This window comes from Pan paniscus, chromosome X (assembly GCF_029289425.2).
Source record: "Pan paniscus chromosome X, NHGRI_mPanPan1-v2.0_pri, whole genome shotgun sequence".
NCBI lineage: Eukaryota > Metazoa > Chordata > Mammalia > Primates > Hominidae > Pan > Pan paniscus.
In genome coordinates, this window is record NC_073272.2 from 64,550,550 (window position 1) to 64,572,726 (window position 22,177).

Below are 22,177 nucleotides of genomic sequence, written 5' to 3' on the forward strand. Positions count from 1 at the left end.
ACATTTATGAACATATTCAGTAGCATGAAATTGCACAAAATGATACAGAAAGCAAAAATCACCTACAATTTCATATAATTCTCAACATTATGTGTCTATAATTCCAGTCTTGTTTCTGTACCGTTATACTTGGAATAAATGAACTGCCTAAACAACTTCTAATTGTGAGTAATGGCTGTACACTGCCAATTCTTGATTATCCATTTGGCTAATCATTGGTGGCAAATTAAAATCCCAAACTGGTTTCCCTCTGACACCCAGCATGTATCTGTGCGGCCTTCCCCTGCCATCAATTAATATTTGCTTGAGAATAAAAATTCCTTTTCATATCAGCCTAAGGGAAACAAAATGCCAAGAAATCAGAGCCAGTATTCCAGAGCATGCTAGAAATAGGACTCAGATTACCTGGAACATTATTTCTCTCCATAAAAGCAGGGCTTTGAAAATTGGCCCTTGAAGCACCTACTATATTTTAGGCATCTCATTTAATAAAACACTGAATCAGACACACTCTTAATGGACAGTCTAATTTACTAAAGGAGTTAAAATAGGCATATTGAGAAATTCAATATAGGTCAGGTCTATTCAATTTAACTCAACAAGTATTTATAGATTACCTACTATGTTCCATGCAATGATGGGTATGATGGTACCTCACTCCTCAAGGGGATCACCACTTGGTAAGGACAAGAAACACATAAAATCCAAATGTTGGCTGGGTTAGCCTTACTCCTCAAAGATCTTGGAATAATTGGTTTAGGCCTCTCTCATTCCATGATATGTGAACTCCTGACTTTCCTCATGATTCTATGATAATCCCTGGGGCTTATACACTCTTTTCTCAGGTTCTTTTCTCTGCCTCCTGCATCTGCACTTCCTATACATATTTCATTTTAATACAGTATACATATGGACCTCAACCCTTCACTAGTTTATACAAGAAATCTATTCACAATAATACTTTCATGAGTTCTAGACTTTGTTAAAGATTTGGAGGTAAAGAGAAAGCTCAGAGCAGGAACCACGTGTCTTTACATCATCTTCTTCCTCCTCTTCCCATCTCTTCTCTTAGTCTTCTCCCTCCAAGATTGCTCCCATAGTTTCAAACACATTCCCCTCTATTATGCAGAACACTTTTATCCTCCCCAATTCCTTCCTACTAGCTTGCTTACCCCAATCCATAAAGATATATAGCCAAAAAAGTTCATTTTTAAAATGAATTACTCTCCTTGCAAGGCAGCTAGGTTTATATTTAGCAAATTTATTTTTGCATTATATCTATAAATAAATATATTAATGTGGCCGACCCTGTTAATTGCCTTCCTAATACCCATTCCCCTTTTCTTCTTTGCCAAAAGAGACTTAAATTGGTTCTGGGCATCAGTGTGGCCAGCTTCAGGTGAGATACTAACTTTCCAAGCTTCCTTCAAGTCAGGGTGGCCATGCACCCAGTTTTGACCAATGATCTTAAGTGGGAATCACCTGGGGAAGCTTATGGAAAAGCTCTTGCTTTTCTGATAAAAGAGACAGATGCAGCTGATGCTGCTTCTTTACCCTAGGGAAAGTATTGATTGGCCTGCCTGAAATAATGTACTTATCCCCTGGTCCAATCAACTATGTTTAGGGGGTATGATCATGTTGTAATACTATAACAACTCTTGTTGCAACCATGTAGGTTGTACGATGCACAAAAAAGATGAGAGCAGACTTTTTAGAGAGAGTTTTGGAGTAGATAATCCCATAAGTACCTGCTAGAATAAAGTTAGAAGATGAATCGTATTGGGAATGTGAAGAGATTTTGTTGGTTTTGGCTAGAATAACCAAGAATGCTCAGATTCTGCCTTATTCTTAATTCTCAATTGTTCCCTGAGAACAGAACAATTAAAAAACTGGGAACAGAGCATCATGTTATTATTAGTTGGACCAGGGCCCAATATGTCTAATACAGAGTTCTGGGAAACCTGATTTGAAGTACTTGGCTAGAGTTCTAAGAGAGTCTAGTATTTCCCTAACTAAGGATGAATAAAAATATTACCTTTCTATCAGCTGCATATAGCTAAAAAGAAAAAACTTTGATGATCCCAGCAAAATGGAAGGAGGAGCAGCTGAGACCAAGGCTTTGCCCAGCTGCCTGGTCTGTAGTCTAGTGTTCCCATTCTTTGGCCTACAAGTAAATGTGATCCAGGCATGTCTCACATTCTGATCTGTTGGTTTGATGTTCCCTTCCATTTAGAAAGAGGGAAGAAAATAGTAGGAAAACATGTGGAAACCATCTGCTAGAGTTATTTCTGATGTGAAAAGAGCCATCGGGACTCCTCTCCCCTTAGATTATTCTGCATTTTTTCTCTCACCTCTTTGGGCTTAATAGTCAAGATGATGGTCAGCCATAACCATCCCCCTTGTGAGGGAAGACCCATGAGTTCTACCCCTCCTTTTCTAACACCATGTCCCTGACACTCATCAATTATTTTGTTTATCCTCCCAGGACCAAAGCTGCACAACAGTTCAAACATTTACTTGCTATTTTATTTCACACACGAAATTATGCATATCTACAATTGTCCAACCTGGTTCAATGAGTACTGCATGGTAGCATAGTCCAAATAATGCAACATCAGAACAGCAATATCAGAATGTCTACATTTGAACAATATGAAACCACTCTTAAGTATTAAGTTTCAGGAAAGTTAAAGTTTCATGCTGAAATCTATGTACTATGTAGAAATTGAATTCCCAAAGAAATTAAAGCCAAAAATAACTTACTCCCCAATTTATTATTTTGCTGTATCTCAGCCAGAGGAGGTTTCACCAGATTCCTAGGTGGTGTCTGTTTTCCTTCAGCAGCTGCATGCTTGGCTATATTTCACTAGGGTTGTAACTCCTCCAGCACTTCTGAAGTTGCAATGATACAAATTCAAGTCTCCCTTGGATACCATTTTTCTCAAGTTTCAGTTCCACACTCATAAAATGTAGGATCAAATGCTTACGACAATCTTAAGCAAAAATAACATTATCATATTGCTGTTACCAAGCCTATTGTTCAGATAACAAGGATAGAGGGTGAAACAGAAAAAAATTGGGGTTTTAACTTCATCTGTATGCCTGTCAATTTGTGCTAATTGTGCAGTGTCTATAACCCATTAAATAAAATTCAACTGAGAATTCTACCACTGAACCACCAATGCCAGTATCTAAAGAGCTTCTGCATAGCAAAAGAAAACACTAATAAACACAACTCACAGAATGGGATAAAATATTCACAAACTATGCATCTGACAAGGGTCTAATATCCAGAATCCATAAGGAAGGAACTTAAGTCAACAAGCAAAAACTAAATAACTCCATTAAAAAGTGGGCAAAAGACATGAACAGACACTTCTCAAAAGACGACATACAAGCTGCCAACAAACATGAAAAAATGTTCATTGGTTGCCAGCAAGATGGCTAAATAGGAACAGCTCTGGTCTGCAGCTCCCAGCAAGATTGACACAGAAGGTGGGTGATTTCTGCATTTCCAACCGAGGCACCTGGTTCATCTCATTGTGACTGGTTGGACAGTGGGTGCAGCCCATGGAGGGCAGGACGAAGCAGAGTGGGGTGTTGCCTCACCTGGGAAGCACAAAGGGTTGGGGGATTTCCTTCCCCTAGCCAAGAGAAACCGCGAGAGACTGTACCTTGAGGAATGGTGCACTCTTGCCCAGATACTGTGCTTTTCCCACAGTCTTCACAACCAGCAGACCAAGAGATTCCCTCCGGTGCTTACGCCACCAAGGCCCTGGGTTTCAGGCACAAAACTGGGCGGCCATTTGGGCAGACACTGGGCTGGTTGCAGGAGCTTTTTTTTTTTTCATACCCCAGTGGCACCTGGAATGCCAGCGAGACAGAACCGCTCACTCCCCTGGAAAGGGGGCTGAAGCTAGGGAGCCAAGTAGTCTGGCTCGGGAGGTCCCATCCCCATGAATCTGAGCAAGCTAAGATCCACTGGCTTGAAATTCTCACTGCCAGTACAGCAGTCTAAAGTCGATCTGGGACACTCAAGCTTGGTGGGGGGGAGGGGCGTCTGCCATTGCTGAGGCTTGAGTAGGCAGTTTTCCCCTCAGAGTATAAACAAAGCTGCCAGGAAGTTTGAACTGGATGGAGCCCACCTCAGCTCAGCAAGGCCACTGCGGCCAGAAGGCCTCTCTAGATTCCTCCTCTCTGCGCAGGGCATCTCTGAAAAAAAGGCAGCAGCCCCAGTCAGGGGCTTATAGATAAAATCCCCATCTCACTGGGACAGAGGACGCAGGTGAGGGACAGCTGTGGGCGCAGCTGCAGCAGACTTAAATGCCCCTGCCTGACAGCTCTGAAGAGAGAAGCAGAACATCCGGGACAGCATTCAAGGTCTGATAAGGGACAGACTGCCTCCTCAAGTGGGTCCCTGACCCCCATGTATCCTGACTGGGAGACACCTCCCAGGAGGGGCCGAAAGACACCTCATACAGGAGAGCTCTGGCTGGCGTCTGTCAGGTGCCCCTCTGGGACGAAGCTTCGAGAGGAAGGAACAGGCAGCAATCTTTGCTATTCTGCAGCCTCTGCTGGTGATACCCAGGAAAACAGGGTCTGCAGTGGACCTCCCGCAAACTCCAGCAGACCTGCAGCAGAGGGGCCTGACTGTTAGAAGGAAAACTAACAAACCAAAAGGAATAGCATCAACATCAACAAAAAGGACGTCCACTCAGAGACCCAATCCAAAGGTCAACAACATCAAAGACCAAAGGCAGATAAATCCACGAAGATGGGGAGACCAGTGCAAAAAGGCTAAAAATTCCAAAAATCAGAACGCCTCTTCTCCTCCAAAGGAACACAACTCCTCGCCAGCAAGGGAACAAAATTGGACAGACAATGAATTTGACAAATTGACAGAAGCAGGCTTCAGAGGTTGGGTAATAACAGTCTCCTCTGAGCTAAAGGAGCATGTTCTAACCCAATGCAAGGAAGCTAAGATCCTTGAAAAAAGGTTAGATGAATGGCTAACTAAAATAACCAGTTTAGAGAAGAACATAAATGATCCGATGGAGATGAAAAACACAGCACAAGAACTTCATGAGGCATACACAAGTATCAACAGCTGAATCGATTAAGCAGAAGAAAGGATATCAGAGATTGAGGACCAACTCAATGAAATAAAGCATGAAGACAAGATTAGAGGAAAAAGAGTGAAAAGAAATGAACAAAGCCTCCAAGAAATATGGGACTATGTGAAAAGACCAAATCTACGTCTGATTGGTGTACCTGAAAGTTACAGGGAGAATGGAACAAAGTTGGAAAACACTCTGCAGGATATTATCCAGGAGAACTTCCCCAACCTAGCAAGGCAGGCCAACATTCAAATTCGGAAAATACAGAGAACATCACAAAGATACTCCTTGAGAAGAGCAACCCCAAGACACATAATCATCAGATTCACTAAGGTTGAAATGAAAGAAAAAATGTTAAGGGCAGCCAGAAAGAAAGGTCGGGTTACCCACAAAGGGAAGCCCATCAGACTACAGCAGATCTCTTGGTGGAAACCCTAGAAGCCAGAATAGTGTGGGGGCCAATATTCAACATTATTAAAGAAAAGAATTTTCAACCCAGAATTTCATATCCAGTCAAACTAAGCTTCATAAGTGAAGGAGAAATAAAATACTTTACAGACAAGCAAATGCTAAGACACTTTGTCACCACTAGGCCTGCCTAACAAGGGCTCCTGAAGAAAGCAATAAACATGGAAAGGAACAACCAAAACCAGCCACTGCAAAAACATACCAAATTGTAAAGACCATTGACACTCTGAAGAAACTGCATCAACTAATGGGAAAAATAAGCAGCTACCATAATGACAGGATCAAATTCAAAGATAACAATATTAACCTTAAAAGTAAATGAGCTAAATGCCCAATTAAAACACACAGACTGGCAAACTGGATAAAGAGTCAAGTCCCATCGAAGTGCTGTACTCAGGAGCCACATCTTATGTGCAAAGACATAGATAGGCTCAAAATAAAGGAATGGAGGAATATTTACCAAGCAAATGGAAAGCAAAAATAAAGCAGGGGTTGCAATCCTAGACTCTAAGAGACTTTAAACCAACAAAGCTCAAAAAAGAAAAGAAGGGCATTACATAATGGTAAGGAATCAATGCAACAAGAAGAGCTAACTATCCTAAATATATATACACCCCATACAGGCGCACCCAGATTCATAAAGCAAGTTCTTAGAGACCTACAAAGAGACTTAGATTCCCGCACAATAATAGTGGGAGATTTTAACACCCCACTGTCAATATTAGACAGATCAATGAGACAGAAAATTAACAAGGATATCCAGGATTGAACTCAGCTCTGGACCAAGTGGACCTAATAGACATCTACAGAACTCTCCACCCAAAATCGACAGAATATACATTTTTCTTAGCACCATATTGCACTTATTCTAAAACTGACCACTTAAATGGAAGTAAAACATTCCTCAGAAAATGCAAAAGAATGGAAATAATAACAGTTTCCCAATCCACAGTACAATAAAATTAGAACTCAGGATTAAGAAACTCACTCAAAACCTCACAACTATATGGAAACTGAACGACCTGCTCCTGAATGACTATTGGGTAAATAACTAAATTAAGGCAGAAATAAAGATGTTCTTTGAAAACAATGAGAACAAAGACACAACATACCAGAATCTCTGGGACACATTTAAAGCAGTGTGTAGAGGGAAATTTATAGCACTAATTAAATGCCCACAAGGGAAAGCAGGAAAGATCTAAAATTGACACCCTAGCATCGCAATGAAAAGAACTTGAGAAGCAAGTGCAAACAAATTCAAAAGCTAGCAGAAGACAAGAAATAACTAAGATCAGAGCAGAACTGAAGGAGACAGAGACATGAAAAACCCTTCAAAAAATCAATGAATCCAGGAGTTGGTTTTTTGAAAAGATTAACAAAATAGATAGACCACAAGCCAGACTAATAAAGAAGAAAAAAGAGAAGAATCAAATAGCTGCAATATAAAATGATAAAGGGGATATCACCACCGATCCCACAGAAATACTAACTACCATCAGAGAATACTATAAACAACTCTATGCAAATAAACTAGAACATCTAGAAGAAATGGAGAAATTCCTGGACACATACACCCTCCCAAGACTAAACCAGGGAGAAGTCGAATCCCTGAATATATCAGTAACAAGTCCTGAAATTGAGGCAGGAAATAATAGCCTAGCAACCAAAAAAAGTCCAGGTCCAGACGGATTCACAGCCGAATTCTACCAGAGGTACAAAAAGCAGCTGATACCATTCCTTCTGAAACTATTCCAAACAATAGAAAAAGAGGGAATCCTCCCTAATTCATTTTGTGAGGCCAGCATCATCCTGATACCAAAACCTGGCAGAGACAAAACAAAAAAAGAAAATTTCAGGCCAATATCCCTGATGAACATCAATGCGAAAATCCTCAATAAAATACTGGCAAACCAAATCCAGGAGCACATCAAAAAGCTTATCCACCACGATCAAGTTGGCTTCATCCCTGGGATGCAAGGCTGGTTGACCATATGCAAATCAATAAATGTAACCCATCATATAAACAGAACCAATGACAAAAACCACATGATTATCTCAGTAGATGCAGAAAAGGTCTTTGACAAAATTCAACACCCCTTCATGCTAAGAACTCTCAATAAACTAGGTATTGATGCAATGCATCTCAAAATAATAAGAATTATTTATGACAAACCCACAGCCAATATCATACTGAATGGGTAAAAACTGAAAGCAAAGTCTTAGGATACAAAATCATTGTGCAAAAATCACAAGCCTTCCTATACACCAATAACAGACAAACAGAAAGCCAAATCATGAGTGAACTCCCATTCACAATTGCTACAAAGAGATTAAAATACCTAGGAATACAACTTAAAAGGGATGTGAAGGACGTCTTCAAGGAGAACTACAAACCACTGCTCAAGGAAATAAGAGAGGACACAAACAAATGGAAAAACATTCTATGCTCATGGATAGGAAGAATCAATACCATGAAAATGGCCAAACTGCCCAAGGTAATCTATAGATTCAATGCCATTCCCTTCAAACTACCAATGACTTTCTTCATTGCTTCTTTTTATCAGGTTTGTCAAAGATCAGATGGTTGTAGATGTGTGGTGCTATTTCTGAGGCTTCTGTTCTGTTCCGTTCCATTGGTCTATATATCTGTTTTGGTACCAGTACCATCCTGTTTTGGTTACTGTAGCCTTGTAGTATAGTTTGAAGTCAGGTAGCATAATGCCTCCAGTTTTGTTATTTGTGCTTTGGACTGTCTTGGCTATGAGGGCTCTTTTTTGGTTCCATATGAAATTTAAAGTAGTTTTTTCCAGTTCTGTGAAGAAAGTCAATGGTAGTCCTGAGACTTTGCTGAAATTGCTTATCACCTTAAGAAGATTTTGGGCTGAGATGATGGAGTTTTCTAAATATACAATCATGACATCTGCAAAGAGAGACAATTTGACTTCCTCTTTTCCTAACTGAATACGCTTTATTTCTTTCTATTGCCTGATTGTCCTGGCCAGAACTTCCAATACTATGTTAAATAGGAGTGGTGAGCAAGGGCATCCTTGTCTTGTGCCAGTTTTCAAAGGGAATGCTTTCAGTTTTTCTCAAAAGAAGACATTTATGCAGCCAACAAACATATGAAAAAAAGCTCATCATCACTGGTCTTCAGAGAAATGCAAATCAAAACCACAATGAGATACCATCTCATGCCAGTTAGAATGGTGATGATTAAAAAGTCAGGAAACAAGAGATGCTGGTGAGGATCTGGAGAAATAGGAATGCTTTACACTGTTGTGGGAGTGTAAATTCATTCAACTATTGTGGAAGACAGTATGGTGATTCCTCAAGGATCTAGAACTAGAAATACCATTTGACCCAGTAATCCCATTACTGGGCATATACCCAAAGGATTATAAATCATTCTACTATAAAGACACGTGCATACATACGTTTATTGTGGCACTGTTCACAATAGCAAAGACCTGGAACCAACCCAAATGCCCATCAATGATAGACTGGATAAAGAAAATGTGGCACATATACACCATGGAATACTATGCAGCCATAAAAAAGGATGAGTTCCTGTCCTTTGCAGGGACACGGATGAATTTGTAAACCATCATTCTCAGCAAACTAACATAAGAACAGGAAACCAAACACCACTTGTTCTTATTCATAAGTGGGAGTTGAACAATGAGAACACATGGACACAGTGAGGGAAACAGTACACACCAGGGCCTATCGGCGGGTGGGGGGGCACTAGGGGAGGGATAGCATTAGGAGAAATACCTAATGTAGATGACGGGTTGATGGGGGCAGCAAACCACCAGGGCATGTGTATACCTATGTAACAAACCTGCATGTTCTGCACATGTACCCCAGAACTTAAAGTATAATAAAAAAAATGTTTACCATCACTAGTCATCAGAGAAATGCAAGTCAAAACTACCATGAGATACCATCTCACACCAGTCAGAATGGCTATTATTAAAGTCAAAAAACAACAGATGCTGTTGAGGCTGCAGAGAAAAGGGAACACTTATACACTGTTGGTTGGAATGTAAATTTGTAAATTATTAATAGTTCAGCCCCTGTGGAAAACAGCTTAAAGATGTCTCAAAGAACTTAAGGCAGAGCTACCATTTGACACAGCAATCACATTCCTGGGTATATACCTAAAAGAATATAGATCATTATACGAAAAACAAACAAACAAACAAACACATGCACTTGTATGTTAATCGCCACACTATTCACAATACCGAAGACATGGAATCAATCCAGGTGCTCATTAATGGTAGATGGGATCAATTAGATGTGGTATATATACACCATGGAATACTACACAGCTATAAAAAATGACACCATGTCTTTTGCGCAACATGAATGGAGCTGGAGGCCATAATCCTAAGTGAATTAATGCAGAAACAGAAAACCAAATACCACATATTCTCACTTGTAAGTTGCTGCTAAACATTGAGTAGACATGAATGTAACCATGAGAATAATATACACAGTGACCTGCTAGAAAGGGGAGAAAACAAGAGGGGCTTGGGTTGAAGAACCACCTATTGAGTATTATGCTCATTACTTCGGTCTAATATATCCACATAACAATCCTACACATGTACTCCCCGTATCTAAAATAAAAGCTGAAAACAAAATAAAATAAAATTCAACTGAAAGAAATTGCCTGTGGAGAGAGCAGTTGAGCTGTCATATTTATTTTCTAAAAGCTTCATGAAATTCCAAATCCATGGTTTTTTTGTTGGTTTGTTTTTTGCTTTTTTTTTTTTTTTTTTGAGTCATGGTCTTGCTCTGTCAACCAAGCTGTAGTGCAGTAGCACAATTACAGCTCACAGCAGCCTCCACCTCCTAGGCACAAACCATCCTCCCACCACAGCCTCCCAAGTAGCTGGGACCACAGGTGATCACCATGTCTGGCTAGTTTTTTTAAATATTTGGTAGAGACTAGGTCTCAATATGGTGCCCAGGCTGCAAATCTTTACTAGTTCTGTGCTGCTACTATTGGCACTTATCAAACATCCATAATCGTATTGCTTTCCTTCAGATTTTGAATTCTCCAGACTTTGGTTATCTAAATGGTAATATAAACATTTCTCCTACCATTTAAATTCCTGCCACAACAAGATGTGATCTGTCTGGAGAAATATACCACTCCTCAGCTCCGAGTGAGAGAGTGGGATTAGGGAAAGCAAGATGCCATCCCTCCAACCAATGCCCCAAAATATGCAAACCAAAATCATTTTTTATCCATAGAGGCCATAAGGAGAATTTTGCTTTCTCCATGTGGAACTCTGCCTTCTAATCTAGCTTAAGTGCAGCTCTCCTCTTCAGTCTACATCCCCCAGGGATCTCTTACTTCAGGAGAGAATCTCTTCCCCTCTAAATACCAGCTGCAACTCTGATTACTAAACATAGGATGCTGCACAAAATATTTTCTGTGTAAAGCTATGGGAAAATGTGATTAAAAAGTGGCTCACTTGAAGCCTTAATGAGGTTCCCTAATGGCATTCCTGTCCCCAAGCTCAAATCCAAATGTTACTGTCCTCTGACCCAGCCACATAACACATAAATCTGAATTGATGCCAGTCTGCTTAGGTACAGAGAGAGAGAGCATTGCTGAAACTGCCTCAAGGTAGGCCCTGGCCCTCTTACAGTATCCACCCACAGGGACAGAGGAGGAATAGGAATGGAAGGACCACGAATGGGCATGAGACCTATTTGCAAATATCAACCCCACCCTTTATTAAATCTGACCTAATCAGTGTCATGCCATCTGACCTATAATAGAAATATTTCCCTTTGGGGAGGAAGGAATGAAGGGCAGAGTAGAAATATAGGTACCTTCCAGATACAGGAAAAGGGCCATTACAAATATAAATTATTCAGGCAAAATGGTTGTGGAAAGAACTACTGTTTTTCAGGCAAAGGGAAAAGAGTAAGCAAAGATGCAGAAGAGCTAAGCAGTTTAATATGGGAGAGCAGAATGTTTGTACAGCTATTCAATTCAAACTAGCTTGAGCAACGAAAGGAATTTAGCGGCCAGGTGCGGTGGCTCACGCATGTAATCCCAGCACTTTGGGAGGCCAAGACAGGTGGATCACGAGGCAGGAGATCGAGACCACCCCGGCTAACACGGTGAAACCCTGTCTCTAATAAAAATACAAAAACTTAGCCAGGCGTGGTGGTGGACGCCTGTAGTCCCAGCTACTCGGGAGGCTGAGGCAGGAGAATGGCGTGAACCCGGGAGGCAAAGCTTGCAGTGAGCCGAGATCGCACCACTGCACTCCAGCCTGGGCAACAGAGCGAGACTCCGTCTCAGGAAAAAAAAAAAAAAAAAGGAATTTAGCACAAGGATAGAGAAGTGTCTTATGGAACCCAAAAACAGGAAGGCAGGTGGGCTTCAAGGAATAAGCTGCAGCTAGGAACTCAGCTGCTATCTGGACACTCTCCCTCTTTCACTGCTGTGTTTCTGCCTCATCTTTTATAGCAGACCAGCATTTTCTTTTTCCCCAGACCATATGGTAGAAAAGTTGCTGCTGCCAACAGCTATGAAGTTTATACTGCTCAGCATAAGAAAGCAACCAGACCAGGATGAAATATCTTAATCTAGATTCCAGACTCCCAAGGAAGGACTATAATAGTTCCAGATTGGTTAACTGTGGCCAACGGGTCACATAACATTAAAAACTTCTACAGTAACATTAGGATGGAAGTGATGGAAAGAGAAGCTCCAAGAAGGGTGATGCTCAGCACAGAATTGCAAGTAGTATTAGATTCCTGAGCATGAAGTAGAATGTAGAGAATGGTAGGGGATATGGCTGGAAAAGAGACAGATTATGAAAAGTAATGTGGAGCTTGAAGTGTAATCAATAAGGAATGGGGAATAGATCTGAAACGTTTTTAGCAGGGAGAGAATTTGGTAAGGTTTGCATTTTTAGATAACTTATTCAAGAGGCAGTGCAGAAGATGGTTTGGAAGAGAGGTAAGAATGAAGGTAAGGAGCCTGATTAGGAAGTTGCTGAAATACTCCTGAAAAAAATTAGGAGGAAATAAATAAATTAAGGCAAAATTGGTGGTGGTGCAGGTGTAAAAGAATGATGAATGAATATGAGAGATATTTAGGAGATAGAATCAGCAAGGCTTATTAACTTAGTTAGATGTAGGAGGTTAGAAGAGAGAGTCTGAGGTGACCTTTATGTTTTTGGTTTGGGAGACAAGGTAAAATACACCTACCCAGAGAGGGACAATAGGACCGTTGGGGGCCTGCCAAACTTAGAAGTGCATCCACTCTTGGGATTAGATCATACTTTGCTTTGTTTGGTCTCAGTGAGACAGAAATTTCAGCACACCAAGAGACAGAGATCAGGCAAAGGGTTTCATGTGTCCTTTATTCACTATTGAATATAATGCTAAATGAGGTCCAGATCAACCTTCTGTTTGAAGTGGGCATCTTCAGTTGTCTGAATTGTCTTGATTCCAGAAGATGACATTCGTCATGCGGGAATTGAAGGCATACTACAAAGGAGATTTTCCTAAAGCAGAGATCTGAGCACCTGGAAGAGCTGAAGAACTACCAAATGGCTATTCCAATAGGCAGATAAAGTGGTTTTTATCCCTCTCTGCCTCCTTTTTCTTTACTTTCAATAGGAAGAAATCTGGGTGAAGTGCAGTTATAATTTCCTTTTGTCCTATTTCAGACACAAAAAGATATATACCTCCCTAATCTATGTATATATATTGATATCTATCTATATCTGTCTAGCTAGCTATCTAGCTAGCTAGCTGCTATAATCTAGTGGAATTCCCAAAGGGCTTTTAAGAAGAGGATATACAAATTCATCCATTCATTTATTCAACAAAGATTTATTGAGAGCCTACTATGTGGCAGGTACTATTCTAAGCATTAGAGATACAGCAGTGAACAAAGTAGGCAAGAATCCCTGTCTTCATGAAGTTTCAATTCTAGTGATTCAACTTATTCTTCCTTGGTGCATATATGCAGCTTATTTTTCAGGAAAAGTACAGAAGTCTTGGCTTGAGTCACATAAAATGATCATAATGCAGTCATTTCATCTGTTTCTGTGAGAAGGTGAAATCATTATGTGACAATACCAGGGTCTCCCTTTGGGGATTTTTTTTTTGAGACAGAGTCTTGCTCTGTAGCCCAGGCTGGAGTGCAGTAGTGCCATCCTGGGTCACTGCAACCTCTGCCTCCTGGGTTCAAGTGATTCTCAGGCCTCAGCCTCCTGAATAGTTGGGACCACAGACGTGAGCCACTATGCCTGGCTAATTTTTGTATTTTTAGTAGAGACAGGGTTTCACCATGTTGGCCAGGCTGGTCTCAAACTCCTGATCCACCTGCCTTGGCCTCCCAAAGTGCTGAGATTACAGGCATGAGCCACTGTGCCGGGCCTCTCTTTGGGGAAATTTTTTTGGGGAATCTACCCCAACAAAGACAAATAACCCATTAGCATGGGAAAATACATTCAAGCATGGACAGGTTGAATTTGAACTGCTTGGGTGGCATCCAAGTCAGGATGTTGAGTGGACAGTTGGACCTATTTATCTAGATCTCAGGACGGTGGTCTGAGCTAGTAATATATATTTTAAAGTCATCCATGTGCAGGTAATAGAGCATGGAGAGTAGAACAAAAGAAATAGACCAAGAGTGGAACTATGGGAGGGGGAAAACTAACGTTTTAGGGGTAGGTTGAAGGAGAAGTGTCCATGAAAGTTACATAAATAAAAAATATAAAGAGGAAGGAAAAGAACAGAGAATGTATGTCTGGAATCAAGTGGAGCAGAAACTTTCAAGCAGACCCAAATGATCAATACTATCATATGTAGCAGTGAGGTCCAATAACAAACATACTGAAAAGTGTCCATTGCATAGGGAAATTTGTCAGTAACTGGTGTTCTTAACAAAATAGGTTTTAGTGGAGAGGTAGAGGTTAAATCCCTATTACAGTGGTTGGAAGGTGAATGGGAAGTGAAGAAATAGAGGCAGTGAATGTAAGATAACCACTTTTGAGACCTCTGGGTGAGAAGGAAACATGATAGGGTAACAGGAGACACTTCTAGGAAACTGAAGGAGGCTCCAGGATCACAGGAGAGTATGTCTTTTAAGAATGGAAGAGTCTTGAGTATGTTTACAGGCTGAGGAGAATAATATAGTTGAGACGGAGAGTTGTAAGGTACGTGAGATAGAAAGAAAAAGTGGGTAAGACCTCTGAGGTGCTAGATGAGACAAAGATCAGGAGCTCTAATAGGAGATTTAGTCTATGTGAGACTGGAGGAATAAGGGTATAATATGGGAGCAGATGCAGATTGTAGGTGAGAAAAATTCCTGTAACCTGCAATTTTTTTAAGGAACATAGGTAATAAAGTCACCAGTTGGGTGGCAGATTTGCTGTGTGAAGGATGAGGTCATCTGCCATAGTGGAGAATGGTTAAAGTTTGGAGAAATAGCTGAGGGGAACTGGAGAAGGACTGACCAAAAAAAAGGATTGCCAAGTAGTTTGTAGATGAGAAACTAAATCTGTGGCAACATCAATTTGCGTTAAAAGGTCATAGTGATTTTCTTCAGAGGAGCTTGAATGGAAACAGTGAACAAAAGATGAAGACCTATAGCATACAGACACAAAGGGTTCAAGTGTTTGAAATTCTAGGAATTACTTCAATTCTGGAGACTCTTTATTTTTTTATTTTTCTTTTTTATTTTTTGAGACAGGGTCTGGTTCTCTTGCCCAGGATGGAGTGCAGTGGAGCAATTGCAGTTCACTGCAACCTCTGTCTCCTGGGCTTAAGTCATCCTCCCACCTCAGCCTCCCGAGTAGCTGGGACTACAGGCACATGCCACCACACCCAGCTAATTTTTGTATTTTTTTTTGTACAGACCGGGTTTTGCTACATTGCCCAGGCTGGTCTCGAGCTCAAGCAATCCACCTGCCTTGACCTCCCAAAGTGCTGGGATTACAGGAGTGAACCACTGCGTCTAGCTGACCCTTTATATTATATGTCAAGACAAACTCATTCAAGGAGCTTTCTCAGAAACTTTACTCAAAGTCTATTTCCAATCTTATACCCTCCCCCACAAATACATCTGTCAATTTATGATTTCATTTATGTAAATTATTTATTAACTTGTCTTCTTGCATCATTAGATTATAATCTCTTTGGGGCTGGAGCACTGTCTAATATTTGTGCTAGACTCCTAAACAAGTAATAGTACCTTGCCTTTGACAAAGACTCTCTCCTTGACCAAATTTGAGTCAGGTCCTTGTGAGCCTTCTTCTCAACTAAGCTTGGCTTGCTTAGTTCAGTTTTAGCAAGAATCCTGCTGAGTCATTTTAGTGGAAGTCCCCTACCCTTGGTATCTGATCATTCTGGATATCTGATTAGATATCTCATCTCCCACCCCTGATATCTTATTACCCTGGTCTGCCTTTAGCAAGATTTCCATCATGTTGGTTTAGCAAGAATTCCCCTAGACTTAATGTTTCCTCTTAGTAATTTTCCAATAATTGATGCCTCCACTGTGCTCCTTGTTTATAAATTCCCACTTATAAATGTTACTCCCTCCCTTGTTGGACTCAGAGTTGAGCCTTATCTCTCTCCCCTACTGTAAAACTCCATAATAATAATCCTCCTTAAATTAAATCTTTCTTACCATCTTTAACAAGTATCATGAAAAATTTTCTTTAACACCGTATTTAGCCATGAGATATAGACCTTTTCCAAACTTTGGCATGGCATACAAGGCATTTCATAATCTTTTGCTCAACCTACTTCTCTATATTCAACTCCATTACAACTTTACACTTCCCAGCCCATAAATACAGATAAAATATGCATAAGTCACACTTTTCTACTTTTGCTGAACACATCATGCACTTTCAAATTTTCTGGGCTTTTGAATATACTTTTTCCTTTGCATGGGATATTTTTATCCCCTTTTGGCAAATTCCCACTCATCTGTTGACATCTTCTTCTATGACTTTATTTATTCAAGGAAGACCTACTCTTGATTTACTAGGTGCATCTACTGTGCCAGCACAGAGTTCTGTTTTTGAAGAACTCACTGATTTGTAATTGTAAAGGTAAATGAAGGTGAATAAGGAAAAAAAAAAGAAATGAAAAGAAGGTGAATAAAGAGAAATATATTATTTTCTCCTCCTTAGCTTCTTAATGTATCTCCTTGGGGGACAGAGTGAACCTTTATCCTTTCTCTAACTTTTGGAATGTAGATAAATCTCTCCAGAGACTACAGAGTCTCAGTCTCCAGTTTTATAATGCACACATATTTCCAAGGTCAAGGTCACATTTCTCTTTGAAATGTAAAGACATGTCTTCAAAGTTAATGTAGGAGCCCATCTCAAGGTGTAACCATTTGTCTTTCAGGAAGACTAGAGGTATCTTTAGGGAGGTAAGAAAAGTTTTATTATTCTGTTGGAAGAATTCAATTAACTAAACAAATAGCTGCCTCAATTCTCAAGTGGACTGTTGCAATATATAAGTTGTATAGAATTTTATTTTGAATTTGCAGTCTCTTGAAGGCTACTTATATGCATGTACTCTGTTGTGCTTACTCAATAATAAATCAGCTTTCTTTTTTTTCCATATTGATATAGAGAGGTCTGTTTGTTGTAGGAGTTTTTACCTTTCTATCGTAGTAAAGGCAGATGCACTGATGTGGGCAAAGGAGTTCAGATTTTATCTTGAAACCCCAGGAAAGATATTGAAGGAGTATAAGTACAGCAGTGGCACAGTTCTCTATATAGAAAGGAACACAGAAGAATTAAAGATGACTAGCAGCATTTTATATATCTATTTCTCTATACACTGATAAAAAAATGTGTGATAGAATGTGATTAGTTCAATAAGTGAACAGAGAATATAGGTTTTATGTGGTAAAATACAGGTTTTAGAAGATATAAGCAAATTTTGTCCCTGTGAGTTACTGATGGTCATTAGAAAAGGCTGAACACTAGGGAATTGTTTTCCTTAGAACCTGAAAGGCATGTCTGTTCCATACGGAAGGAAAGGTATGAGCTGTGTGAGAACTCTATCCAAGCTCATTTCCACATTCATAATTGTAATATATATTCCCTATGTTATGGTCTTCCACATTGGTTCCAGCTTGTTGATGATCTCCAATCTGATACTTCTACTTAATTAGTTCTAGAGTGATTCACTCTTTTTCGCCTTTCCAATTGTTCTTCTCTTTCTTCAGTACTTTTTGGCTGGTCTGTATAAAGTTTCATTTTAGTTTGACAGTCCATTTGAGCTCTCCTCTAATGTTTCTTCTTTCTTTCCTTCCTTCCTTCTTTCTTTCTTTTTTTTGGGGGACGGAGTCTTGTTGTGTCGCCTAGATGGAGTGCAATGGTGCCATCTCGGCTCACTGCAACCTCCACCTCCTAGGTTCAAGTGATTCTACTGCCCCCGCCTCCCAAGTAGCTGGGATTACAGGCAAGTGCCACCACGCCTGGCTAATTTTTGTATTTTTAGTAGAGGAGGGATTTTGCCATGTTGGCCAGGCTGGTCTTGAACTCCTGACATCAGGTGATCTGCCCACCTCGGCCTCCCAAAGTGTTGGGATTACAGGCGTGAGCCACCATGCCTGGCCCTCCACTAATGTTTCACTGGCACTTATTATAGGGCTTCTTAAAGTTCTTACACATGGCATAGCTATTTTTACACTTTCTAAAATGTTTAAATATTTTATTAAATAAACATCCAGCAGGGCACATTTTGTAAATATGTTTATACATTGTATTAAGTTTAATACAGAACCTCTAAACCTAATTTCAAAAAGATCAAGTAAATAAGCCCCTAGAATATCACACAAGTTTGTACGTAGCCATTGCCTACATGTCAATTCTCAGTGTCAATATTTTAAAATTAAAAAGTGTAGTTTTAGAAGAATCACTGGATATTTACATGTTAATTAACTGGAGGGTTTATGCAGATTTCTTACCCAGGTGAACCTTTGGGAAATATGTCTAAGCACTTTATAGATCTAGATGTGTCTCAGAAAAGGTAAAAACTGGTCTGTGGCTGGGTGCCTAAGGGGGTGTGGAAGGAGCTAGGGCTAGAAAAATAGAGGCAAGATCTTAGAGGACTTTGAATGTTAAGCTAGGGAATCTGTATTTTCTCCTTTATTATAGATAATGAATCTATTGAAAAATAACTCCAATTTTTACTAAGCGCTTACTCTGAGCCACAGTAAGTTATGTATGTTAAGTGCTTTACATTCACTTTTCCATTTAATCCTCATAACTACTCTATAGGTATTATAATTATCCCCATTTTACTGATAAGGAAATAGATTTAGACAGGTTAAGAATCTTAGCTCAGGCCGGGCACGGTGGCTTACGCCTGTAATCCCAGCTCTTCGGGAGGCGGAGGCGGGCGGATCACTTGAGGTCAGGAGTTCAAGACCAGCCTGGCCAACATGGTGAAAACCCGTCTCTACTAAAAATACAAAAATTAGCCAGGCATGGTGGCTTGCACCTGTAGTCCCAGCTACTTGGGAGGCTGAAGCAGGAGAATTGCTTGAACCCAGAAGTAAAAGATTGCAGTTAGCTGAGATGGCGCCACTGCACTCCAGCCTGGGCGACAGAGTAAGACTCTGTCAAAAAAAAAAAAAAAATTCCTAGTTCAAGGAAACAGAGCTACTTGGTGGTGGAGCAGAAATTCAAACTTGGCTGTAATTTCAAAGCCCATTCTCTAAGCCAGAAGGAAGTGAGATTAGATTTTCATTTGATCACTGGTAGAAGTATGAGAACAAATTGCAGAAAGACAAGTCTAAAGGCAAAGAAACCAGAGAGTATGCTGTTGCAGTAGTCAAGAATTGTTAGGCCCTATTAAGGGAGGTGACCCTTAACCACCTGAGTTATGCAGACGAGTGACATAGTCAGAGAAGTTATTTAGAAAATTACCCTGGCAGCCCTTGTGAAGGATGAATTGGAGGAGCCAAGACAAATACGTAGGCAAATAAAATAAAAACAAATAAAAGACAAATAAAAGGCAGTGAGACAAGTAGTGAGGTTGTTGGGACTGTCACTCTTAACCGCAGAGGTGCCTGTCGAGGGGCTGGGAGACGGTCGTATCCCAAGTCCTCGGGCTATCGAATTGCAGAGCATCCTGGACCTCTCCTCACCCACGCTTACCTTCACGTCGCTCCTTCTAGGCCTTAGGAAGTGGGGTTTTGAGCACTTTCTAGGTCGCAGGCCTGCTGGTCTGAGCTCCGACAGCGGCGCCAGCGGTGGCAGCAGTCGCCGACAGGGGTGGGGCGCATGCGCACAGTTGCTAGGCAACGGCGGCCGGGCGCCGCGGCGATAACCGCGCCGGGGCTGTGTGTGTAGGCAGCGGCGCCAGAGGAGGAGGAGCAGGAGGATGCAGCTGCGACCGCGGCCCCAAGAGGGAGCCGCCGCTGCTCTGTGGCCAGGGGGGCCCAGGGACTGGAATCAGGCCTGGGGGTCGCATCGCTGAGGGGACTGGTAACGGCGGTCCCTCCAGAGGCTCAGGCCTAGTACCCCAGGAGGGTCCGGGCCGCTGGGCGAGCGCCTTCCCCCCATCGCCTCCCCTCGTCCCTCCACGTCGATGGTGGAGAAGTTGGCGGCGCCACGGAGCGCAAGGCACCAAGCTGTCTCCCTTGCACCCAGCTCCTCTCTGGCCCCGGCTGTTGGACACCTGCGCCGCCGCCTTCTCTCGCCCGCCGAGCCCACCCCCTGCGGCGGGCGGGGGAGGGGCTCCCCCCTGCAGGGGCTGCGTCGAGCAGGGCGACGACGGGGACCATAGGAGAGTAGGGGTGAGTAGTGGCACCGCACTCGCTCGGTTCTAGGGCGCCTTTCCGGCCTCCGTGGCCCCGGGAGGCGAGCGAATCGCTGCTTTCTCCTGCAGAAGCTTCTGACGCCTCTCCCACATCTGCTCGCGGCTCTCTATTCCCTTCGAGGTAGTTTTCCTTCTCATAGCCACCACTTTTTGGTCTCAACCCTGGCGTCCAGGAATGCGGGGTGGGTGCTTAAGGCCTGGCTTTGCTTCTTAGATGCCATAGATGCTGATAATTCTACGTACAGTCACGCAGCCTGGTTCCTGATTCGTGGACAGACTCTCCCAGTGCCGTGCTCGCCCCTTTCCCCTCGCTCTGGCTCTGGCTCTTGCTCTCGCTCTCAGGAGGCTCAGCCTGACCGCGGGCTTCTCAGGAGCCCATTCCCCGGGCTGCTGTCGCTCCATGCCTCAGGGTTTGAACACATAGCTGGAGTGGCCCCTTACTTTTCAGTGTTGTTGCTACTCGTGTGCTAAGACCTCCCGAAAGCCTTGTGCCTGGCTTCTGACTCCTGACATGTACGTTAGGAAGATAGTACTTATATTAAATAATAAAAATAATAAAACAAACACACACTCCATTTGACTTCTAAAGTGCTATCAAACTTGAGAAGTAGGCAGAATGGCTGATTCATAATAGGGGAAACTGGTTTTACAAACTACTTTTCATCCAGAATGGCATACTTCTTTTTTATTATAAATACGATGATGAAACCTAAAATATCCCCAATAAAAGCAAGGATGGGTTGTGATATGTCTGTTCTTCCTGAGGTAGCCTGCAGTTGAAGATAGTCGGTTCCAGAAAACATTGGCATGAGGCACCGGAAGTGATATTCTGGACAAGGTGATTAGATGAGGTTCTAAAGTTGTGAGGTGCTTTTTTGAAAATTAGCAACATTATCTTTGATGAATGAGGTTGTTTTCTTAAAAGTAAGTGGTTGAAAAAACTTACAGTCCACAGATGACACCTATCAAAAGCATACTGAATTTAGATTAGTAAATTTTATTGTCTGTGAGCAGACAATAAAAGATGGGTTCTTTTCCCTCCCTATTGGTTTTTAAGCCATTTCAGGTTTCGTTTATCTGATAAGACGTGGCGAGAGAGAAGCGTAATAATGGAAAAGCTAAATTTTCTTTTTTTTGTAAATGCTTTTGAGCTAAAGATTTTTAAAAAGGATATATAGATGCCATTTATGATTAAATTTATTGGGTGAATCTGTCAAGACCGCAAACTTTGTTAGTTTGGGGTAAAATGCTTTGCTTTGGGAGCTTTCATGTTGTTTGAGGTTCTTTGGGGGTATAGTTTAAATTAAAGCACAATATAATTCTAGTACCACTGCAAAATAACCTCAGAGAGTATTGTTTGTTTTGTGCATTAGCAAGCTGACATGCTTCTAGCAAGCTGACATGCTTCTAGTTGCTAGATTCCAAAGGTAATTTTTGTTTTGGAAAAGCTTTTGATGAATTTAAGTCTGAATTATTTGAAATAATAGTGTATCATATGAATACTTGCTCTTCACCTTCACATACTTAGAGAACCCTGCAGTAATTTGAATCCAATCTAGTATTCCATTGAAGTGAGTATGACTATGAAGATGCCGCATACTCTTAAGAGCATTTACCTAGGGTGTCGTAATCACATTATAAAATAAAATTGATGGCTTATTTTGCAAATGCTATCAAAGCACTTGTTCAGTGAACTCTGGAATGAAGTTTTTTTTTTTTTTAAAGTGACTTTCAACAAGTTTTTA

General features: G+C 41.2%; 2 protein-coding genes across 6 annotated transcripts in view; one reads left to right on the top strand and one right to left on the bottom strand.

Moving 5' to 3' along the window:
* Positions 1 to 19,907, bottom strand: part of ZC4H2 (zinc finger C4H2-type containing) — a 118,327-nt gene extending 98,420 nt beyond the window's left edge. The window contains exon 1 of one of the 2 annotated variants that reach the window (XM_034950740.2): positions 19,769 to 19,907. The gene's annotated coding sequence lies outside the window, so the exon portion shown is untranslated. The remainder of the gene's footprint in view (positions 1 to 19,768) is intronic. The other variant, XM_055106408.1, reaches the window with a different exon arrangement.
* Positions 19,908 to 20,342: 435 nt separating this feature from the next.
* ZC3H12B (zinc finger CCCH-type containing 12B) overlaps positions 20,343 to 22,177 on the top strand; it is a 461,192-nt gene continuing 459,357 nt past the window's right edge. For 3 of the 4 annotated variants that reach the window (XM_055106403.2, XM_055106402.2, XM_055106405.2), the window contains exon 1: positions 20,343 to 20,409. The gene's annotated coding sequence lies outside the window, so the exon portion shown is untranslated. The remainder of the gene's footprint in view (positions 20,410 to 22,177) is intronic. The other variant, XM_063601967.1, reaches the window with a different exon arrangement.